The sequence below is a fragment of the Leptodactylus fuscus genome, chromosome 1 (assembly GCF_031893055.1).
Source record: "Leptodactylus fuscus isolate aLepFus1 chromosome 1, aLepFus1.hap2, whole genome shotgun sequence".
NCBI classification, from domain to species: Eukaryota; Metazoa; Chordata; class Amphibia; order Anura; family Leptodactylidae; genus Leptodactylus; species Leptodactylus fuscus.
In genome coordinates, this window is record NC_134265.1 from 118,035,610 (window position 1) to 118,045,666 (window position 10,057).

Here is a 10,057-nt window from a genome sequence, read left to right on the forward strand (position 1 = left end):
GTCTTAACCCAAGCTGGGCCTTTTATTAGCAAATTAGGATCCACTGTAGACCATTTGTGCTCCAGAGTAACATTTTTGTTTCCTAGGTGGGTATTTAGCACGTTCTTGTGAAGATATCAGGCCCCGTTTTATACATGAATCGGCTGATAACACAAGTGAACAGATAACGTATGTTATTCCATTTCTATTAACAATGAATGTCACTACGTTATATTGCTGTTCCTCAGAGTATGTGCCAAAAACATCCTATAGCAAGACTTACTGGAGCTAAACCTGAGTATGCTCTAGGAGTTGCATTAATGAGGATCTTCTTGAAATGGAGTCTTGCTAGCAGACTGTGAGGTGTACTTGTGCACATTCTAGGATGCATTTTGATTTAGAGACTCTATGAGCCCCATCTATTAACATTTCTATTCCATGTGCTTCAGGAGTCAAGTCATGATAAACTCCTTCATTTTGTTCTCTATGTGAACTGTTCACTCTCCAAGATTTAAGTCCCCAAATGGGTTTTAGAAACTCATTAAAAAATATGTTGCAAAAGCAACATAGCACCTGAAATTGATTCTGGTAAAGTCTGTCGTCCAAAATCCCAATAGGGCACCTTCCCTTCTATGTCTTGCTGTGTGCCCATACATCAGTTTACATCCACATGTGGGATAATTTTATGCCGAGGAGAAATTGCACAATAATAATAATGCATTTTATTTAAATAGTGCCAACATATTCTGCAGAACTTTACAAATTGTAGGGTTCAAGTAAAACATAATGAGACATTGCAAGAGTGTACAATGTATGTGGATGCACTTTCTGCTTTAACCATTTGTGAATGTGTTAGTGAAAGGGCTAAATTAATGTATTAGTGAAAGAAATTGAAATGTGTACATTTCACCTTCATTTTGTTTTAATTCCTGTGAAACACTGATAGTGTTAAGAGACTTCCTAAATGATGTTTTTTTTTATTTATTTGAGAGGTGCAGTTTTGAGAATGGGGTGATTTATCGGGTTTCTTAATACATTTTTTAAAAACCCCATCAGAATTCAACTGATCCCTAGGAATTGGGAATTAGAAATGTTCTTGAGTTGTTGTTTGAATATAATATCTGAAAAAAATGAAAGGGAGGTTAAAGTTTGATGTCAACATAAAGCAGAGATACAGTTAGGGCCAGAAATATTTGGACAGTGACACAAGTTTTGTTATTTTAGCTGTTTACTAAAACATGTTCAGAAATACAATTATATATATAATATGGGCTGAAAGTGCACACTCCCAGCTGCAATATGAGAGTTTCCACATCCAAATCGGAGAAAGGGTTTAGGAATCATAGCTCTGTAATGCATAGCCTCCTCTTTTTCAAGGGACCAAAAGTAATTGGACAATGGACTATAAGGGCTGCAATTAACTCTGAAGGCGTCTCCCTCGTAAACCTGTAATCAAAGAAGTAGTTAAAAGGTCTGGGGTTGATTCCAGGTGTGTGGTTTTGCATTTGGAAGCTGTTGCTGTGACCAGACAACATGCGGTCAAAGGAACTCTCAATTGAGGTGAAGCAGAACATCCTGAGGCTGAAAAAAAAGAAAAAATCCATCAGAGAGATAGCAGACATGCTTGGAGTAGCAAAATCAACAGTCGGGTACATTCTAAGAAAAAAGGAATTGACTGGTGAGCTTGGGAACTCAAAAAGGCCTGGGCGTCCACGGATGACAACAGTGGTGGATGATCGCCGCATACTTTCTTTGGTCAAGAAGAACCCGTTCACAACATCAACTGAAGTCCAGAACACTCTCAGTGAAGTAGGTGTATCTGTCTCTAAGTCAACAGTAAAGAGAAGACTCCATGAAAGTAAATACAAAGGGTTCACATCTAGATGCAAACCATTCATCAATTCCAAAAATAGACAGGCCAGAGTTACATTTGCTGAAAAACACCTCAAGAAGCCAGCTCAGTTCTGGAAAAGTATTCTATGGACAGATGAGACAAAGATCAACCTGTACCAGAATGATGGGAAGAAAAAAGTTTGGAGAAGAAAGGGAACGGCACATGATCCAAGGCACACCACATCCTCTGTAAAACATGGTGGAGGCAACGTGATGGCATGGGCATGCATGGCTTTCAATAGCACTGGGTCACTTGTGTTTATTGATGACATAACAGCAGACAAGAGTAGCCGGATGAATTCTGAAGTGTACCGGGATATACTTTCAGCCCAGATTCAGCCAAATGCTGCCAAGTTGATCGGACGGCGCTTCATAGTACAGATCGACAATGACCCCAAGCATACAGCCAAAGCTACCCAGGAGTTCATGAGTGCAAAAAAGTGGAACATTCTGCAATGGCCAAGTCAATCACCAGATCTTAACCCAATTGAGCATGCATTTCACTTGCTCAAATCCAGACTTAAGGCGGAAAGACCCACAAACAAGCAAGACCAGAAGGCTGCGGCTGTAAAGGCCTGGCAAAGCATTAAGAAGGAGGAAACCCAGCGTTTGGTGATGTCCATGGGTTCCAGACTTAAGGCAGTGATTGCCTCCAAAGGATTTGCAACAAAATATTGAAAATAAAAATATTTTGTTTGGGTTATGTTTATTTGTCCAATTACTTTTGAGCTCCTAAAATGTGGAGTGTTTGTAAAGAAATGTATACAATTCCTACATTTTCTATCAGATATTTTTGTTCAACCCTTCAAATTAAACGTTACAATCTGCACTTGAATTCTGTTGTAGAGGTTTCATTTCAAAACCAATGTGGTGGCATGCAGAGCCCAACTTGCGAAAATTGTGTCACTGTCCAAATATTTCTGGCCCTAACTGTATGGTCATTTATATTTCTGAAGTAATTTAGATAGTATGACTATCTATATGAAGGGCATGTAATTTCAAAGTTTGAAAACTGCATTTTTTTTTCAAAAATTTCACCAAATTTCCTATTTTTCATAATTTAACACAAAAGATATGGAACAAAAATTACCACTATCATAAGTACAATGTATGCAATGAAAAAAAAAAAAAAAACAGTCTGAGAATCACCTTGATAAGTTAAAGCATTCCAGAGTTATTACCACATAAAGGGGTTAAAGAAAAACAACATTCCCCAAAATGTCTCACTAAATAAATGTAGGGTTATCTCTGTATTCCACAAATCACTCTTTAAAATATACACAGACTCCAAGCCAAATGTGCATATTAATTCAGACTCCTGACCACAAAAAGACTAAATTGTTGCAGGTACAGGAGGTTTAATCCACACTCCAGTCCAAACCACAATTAATAAATTCTGTACAAGAGACCCAACATTTAATTCTAACAAAAATAGACCCAAAATTTAATTCAGAGCACAGACCAGGCCTTTAAACATGTGCAGGTCACATACTATAAGTCACAAAGCAAAACCTAAGATAAAATGAGAACCCAATATAGACCTAAGCCAAAAATTACTTTATACTCCAGTCCAGTGTCCTTAATAAATTGAGACCAAAGGCCACAATTCAGAACCAAAAGCGGACTTAATTTGCACTGAAGGTTAGACCCCATCATTAATTCACATCTCAGGCAAGATCTCAAAATATATTTATACCCCAGAGCATAATTGAAATATGAAATCCTCAAAATGAATTCATCCCAAGCCCCAAAAATACATTTAGATACCATACACTAACATTAGACCTTCACCTGATCATTTTCCATTCAAACCCGATCCCAATTCCGATCCTAATGCAAGTCGATGGGATTTTTTTTTTTATAATCCAAGATCAGATTTTAAAAACAATCCTATTCACTACACAGCATGGAGTCCAAAAATTGTTTCAATTGTTTCAATTTTTGGACTCACTCCACGCTGTGTATTGATTAAAAAAAAATCCCCCGGCTACTTAGTCCCCCCTGGTGTCCACTTACCTGCACAGATCACTGTCGCTGCCGTTCCCTGTTCTTCTCCGTCCGGTCCTCTCTCATTGACATGCCTTCAGAGCGTTGTGTGCACTCCCACCTCCCTAGGCTAGTGTTAGAGATGATGGGAGTAGGCGGGGCTTGTTGTGGCTTAGGAGAGTGCATCACTCACGTCTCCCCTCTTAGTACCCGCCCACATTCTCCTAAGCCACAAGTCCCGCCTTCTAACATTAGTCTAAGGAGGCGGGGGCGCACAGGGCGCTCTGAAGGCATGTGAAGAGGAAAGAAGAGGAGCGAGAAGAACCGGGGAGTGGCAGCGGCAGCAGATCTGTGCAGGTAAGTTGAGACTCTTCTGTTTCCTCCCTGCTGTGCCATACACTGGACAATGCAGATGTAGCAGAGTCTAGTATACGGCACAGCAGGGAGGACTGTACATTGTAGTAGTAGTAGCTAAAGATGAGAATGAATGGACGCATCTGACATTCAGGGGGTTAAGCAGCCGGACGCCGGCACAGGCTGTGTGCCAGCTTCATCCATTCATTCTTATGGGAGCATGCTATTCGAAACGGCAGTTTTGAATAGTACTTGCTCATCTCTAGACTAGCTAACATTGTTAGCTTTTCCCACAGTGCTTGGCCAGTATCAAAGCATTGTGGGGATTATTCCTCCAACCTAGATCCCGCCTAAAATGATTGGGATCTGAATTCCCTGGCACCTACCCCCCATGTATGGTGGGAATGTGAGGGAATTTTGGGCTACTAGACCAAAGTCCTACATATTTTATTTTATTTATTTTTTAATGTACATTGTGAGCCCCATATAGTGATCACAATGTCCATTTTTTTCCCCTATCAGTTTGTCTTTGTAGAATGAGAGGAAATCCACGCAAACACGGGGAGAACATACAAACTCCTTGCAGATGTTGTTCCTGGTGGGATTCTAACCCAGGACTCCAGCACTGCAAGGCTGCAGTGCTAACCACTGAGCCATCGTGTTGCCCCCAAAATCCTACATATTTTCAACCGAATCTGCGGCCATTGGATTTCTCTAACTCCTCAGATCATTTTCCTCAACCTTTGCTTTATGTTCCCTAAAAGCTTACCTAAGCATCTGTGGCTTCAACTACTCACAACAGCTGAAGCCCTAATCTCCTCTATTGGGCCTCAGACACATCGCCCTTGATTCCTCATCTTTTACAAGTTCTGTCAAATAGCCTGTTTAGAACAGCTTTCCCACTTTGAACTCAGAAACATTCAAAAATTGAGAACCACCTGGGCATCTTGGCTAACTTTCCGAAATGACAGCAACTGGGTGACCTCTTGATAGACTCTAACTCATGACCTTCATCTTCATTCCCGTCACTACCTCTACACTTAACGCTTCCTTCCCTGCCCATGTGTGCTTTGCTCTCCTGTAACGCCCTAGACTCTGACACCCCATTATGAGATCTCTTAGATAGTTTTATTATTGTTACTATTTGAGATGCCACTACTTTCTTGACTTCTGTTTCCATTTTACGTATTTTTTTTATATTGCAATTTCTCATATTGATGCAATGTTCTGTATAATTTTGTATAAAAATGTATGTATAAAAACAATAAAAAGATATTTGAAATGAATTAAAAAAAGAACAGGTGTTACTCCAATTGTGTTTTGAATTTGCTGGTTTTGGTTTTAGAGTTGTATAAGCAACGTAACAGAGTACCTAAGACTGTATGCACATGATTGTCCATTTTCACATCCACCTTGCACCTGAATGGCACCCGTTTTCCCAAATCCACTATATAGTTCAATGTATGCAAGGATCCATGAAGATGGTTAAAAATAGGACATGATGGTCATGAACATAACCCCCATTTACACAGTAAAATGAATATTACTGTGTGATGTCCATTAAAAAAACAGGTGTCACACGGCCAGTTTCCACTGTCATGCGAATGTAGCCTAATATCTGCAACAGCTTCCTAATAAAGATATGGAATCATGGAATAAATCAATAGATAAATTTGTCCCAAATTAAATAAAGAAAGCATATATTTTATAATGTAATGGGATAATAAATGTGGTGTTGCATAATTTAAAAGTCTTTCATATCACCTGAATTACTGATGAATTGATAACATCTTAATTAACAAAAATACCTTTAAAAATAATTATGGCACTGATAGTCAACTAACTAGTATTAAGGGATAAAATTGTCTGTGGAGTCAAATCCCCAAGAATCTTATTAGCTTTTCTTTATAAATGGTCCCAATGCGTCTGAGTTCCAATTAATTTCATCTTACACAAAAACAAGTGTGTATCTGTTGTCAGTAATGTATTATCAGGAGCTACTGATACAATACACTTGTGGGCTTCTAATGAGGTTAATGATGGATCCAGTGCGTAAACAGCAAATAGTGGACTTAACTCCTTTATGATTTATAATTTGATTGATACATAGTAATGGAGAAGTAAATAGAATTTCTATATCCTGAATGTCTTATAGCTAAAGCATTAATCGTATCAATAACATACTTATTGTGAATACAAACACTGTATATATATCCACTTTATCTAATAAATAAACTGCTGTATGGCACATGGAGGGACAGAACACTTTTTGGAGGGCAGAATTTGCTGTAATAGTTTTCTGTAACCTTGTCTCATTTGCTAAGTCCCTGAGTATCAGAACAGTGAAAACACCCAAGCATATAACACCATTTTGGAAACTAGACTCCTCAATAAATGAATCAAAGAGTATAGTGAGATCATTCATGGAATTGGTCAGTAAATTTGTAACATGGCATATTTTTCAATAAAACCCTTTTTGTTTCATTTCCACAAAGAGTTAAAGGAGAAAATGCACTTAAATTTTTTTAAATAATTTCTCCCAAGTATTGAAATGTCCCATATGTGGATGCAAACTGCTGTAGGGGCACACAGCGGGGCATATTTTGCAGAAATAGTTTTTTTTTTATCATGCTGGATTTGTAGTGTTCCTGAAGTACTAAAGTATGAAAGGGAACATCAGTTTGGAAACTAAACCCCTTAACAGGGGCTAACGGGGTAGCTGTGGTAATGGCTGTTAGGGTTAGCCAGATATATTAAGAAAAACTAAATAAATATCCTGTGGAGCCCAACTGGGCTCTGAACTGCAGGGCGTACTGGTGTGAACAAGGCCCAACAGTTAACCTCACTGCCGGGCTACACCACAAACTAGGTGCTTTTCTGTTAACTTCACAGGGAAGCTGCCACTGCAGAACAAAGCAGCCGATTCAATGAATTCCAAAGCCTTGCAGTTACTGCACTGCAAGACAAACAGAAACTTGACCATGTTCTCCCAGTAGCTTACTGGGCAGCACCCACCATAGCCATCTGCTGTGGAGCACCCCAGCTAGCAGCCTGCCCTAGGTAGGAGATTTTCCCAAGGCGGACTAAGGGAAAGGATTCCCAAAATTTAAATTAAAGGGGGGGATTCCTACCTGCCCAAGTAAGCAGCTTGCTGCCAACACTAAAGCATTTGGGCCGCCCAAACTTGCCTCCTTAAATGGAGGAAAGGCAGGCCTAATCAGCCAGCCCAGGTGCTCAAGTCAGGTGCCGATAGGCTGACACCATTGTCAGTCAGCAGACTGACCACGTCCATCGGCTGCAAGGGAATTAACCCCATATATGCTGGACTGAGCAGTTACAGCAGAACAGGCTGCGACCCTGATACCTTGGCTGCACCTACCGCACAGTTCTAACAGTGGCTGCCACAGGGCCCGGGACATTAGGGGGCCTGGCGGGCTCCTGATGTTTTTTTTTTTTTTTATAGGCCATTACTTGCTGGAGCAACCCCAGTAGGTAACAAGCCCTATTTACTTACCTATCCTAACTTCTGCACACGCCCGCTTGCGCTTCCCCTTCTGCAGATACAGCTGTGATCAGTATGGGGATCGGTAAGTGAGTAAGTGGCCTGCAAACCCCACAAACACTGCTATCATTATACTATGGGGTCTTTTCAGAGTATATAGATCATTGGGTCAGGGGAGTTGAGCCAAAATAAGAAACAGTGTTACTTACCTCTCCTTAGTTCCGGCAGGCTTTTGTTTTTTGACGTCACATGTGTCATGTGCGCAGGCCAGCATCATTATGCGTCGTGACGCTGGCCTGGGTCAGGTGACGTTTGGACCAACATTGAACAAATTTGCAGGGAGTGTGCTGGAGCATGGGAGAGGTAAGTAACAGTGTTTTTTATGTTTGTATCCTCCCCTAGGTCTCCGATAATTACACTCTGTATATAATAATTGTTCTTGGGTGCTCCACAATGGGGCATGATAGTGTGTGAAGGATCCACTATGGGGCATAATAATGTGTGAAGAGGCCACTATGGGGCATAATAAAGTGTGCAGGGGCTACAATAGGGCAAAACACTGTGTGCAACGGCTACTATGGGGCATAATACTGTGTGCAGGTTCCACTATTGTGCATAATAGTCAGTGAATAAGGGCATAATAGTGTGTGCAAGAATGCGCTTTATGTGGGAGAGGTTAGGGGGCTGGGGGGGGGCCATGTCAAATGTTCTCCTTGGGGGCTTACCATTTCTAGTTATGCCACTGCCCCTTAGGAAATTTATAAAGGGTGTGGGAGGATAGGTTCAGTGGTAGCAGCAGTGGACCCAGACAGTCAGAGACAGACACAAAAATTCAGGTGCAAACAGGTTTTACCCTGTACCTTTATTTTTCAAAAATGTAAAAAAAAAAAAAAAAAAAAGCCTTAACTTTCAGACAAAACAGTAACATAAAACCAACTTGTCTGAGCAACTAACAGAAAACACCCTAATTATACATGTGGCTTGCTTCAGCCACACAGTCAACAGGCATGGATAAAAACAGTGGCAGCAGTTCACACTGGTCTCACGAGTCTTCACAGCATTGGGACAGACCCCACGCTCCTTTTCTTTCCCCAGGAATGCCCAGGACTAAGGACTTGACAACCTTTTATAGGCCTTTCATGAGGACAAGAGTGGTTAACAGAAAGGACTTCTCACAGCTGAAGTTTTGTTACAAAAATCTGTGTTGTAACCTCATTTACCATACATAAGTGGAATCTGTGGGAGACATAACCTTCCAGAACTTTACCTGTCACCTTCTCACAAGGAGTATAGTGCGTATTTGGACCCCACAAGTATTAATTTATTTCCCAGAAGTTGATGCACACCAGAGTTTGAAAGATAAATCTGTGTATATGATGTATATACATCATGGTATAAAGAGGTGATAATCCAGGGTAAATTAATTACAAAATTAATAATCCATGAAAGTGTGGTATAATCTGAAGCAATCCTTCATGCAAAGGCCAGTTTTTTCAGGGCAGGTGTCACACTGATAAATGGTGTCTTTCCGTATCCTCCTTTTTTGGGTCTTCTCTTTCTTTGTAGTTTGTGGTACTTCATTTGGAAAGTGTTGTCCTGGTACAATATGGGCACCTTCAGTTCAAGAAGTAATGGGATCCTGCCCTTCCTGGCCGCAAATATCAGGGTCCTGATAAATTGAAGGACTGCTCTTGCCCAGCCTGCACATTGTGATAGCATGTAAGGGCCCCTTCACACGGCTGAAATGCTGGCTGCTTTAGAACATGTAAACGTTCCGTAGCAGCGGCGTCTAAAGCAGTTCCCATTGTTTTCTATGGGAGCTGGCATACGTGCGCTCCCCATAGAAATGAATGGAAAAAGCAGCCCATGCCGGCTCCCATAGAAAACAATGCGATCTGCTATAGACGCCGCTGCTACGGAACGTTTACATGTTCTAAAGCAGCCAGCGTTTCAGCCGTGTGAAGGGGCCCTAAGCTTTATACATTGCCATCTGTACGTTGAGCATGGCCAGCTTTTTGTACACTTTCGTTTCTCTCATGGCAATACATGGCATCAGGACTTGGTCAGATAGATTAACCCATCCCATTTATTATTGTGGGCCAGGATGCAGTCTGGCTTGGGTGCAACAGTACCAGTACCACATATAGGGACTGTGATTGTGGTCAGTACAAGGACATCCCTCTTGTCCTTATAGTTGACAACAGCATATTCTCATTTCAGAGTGCCTGGCTCTCACACCTTCTGAGGGGTCGTGTAACTCTCGAATTTTTGCGCACTGTTCCACAAACTGCAGTTCCTCTGGAACTGAGGTACCTAAAGAGCGGAATGGTGATGCAGTGGGTG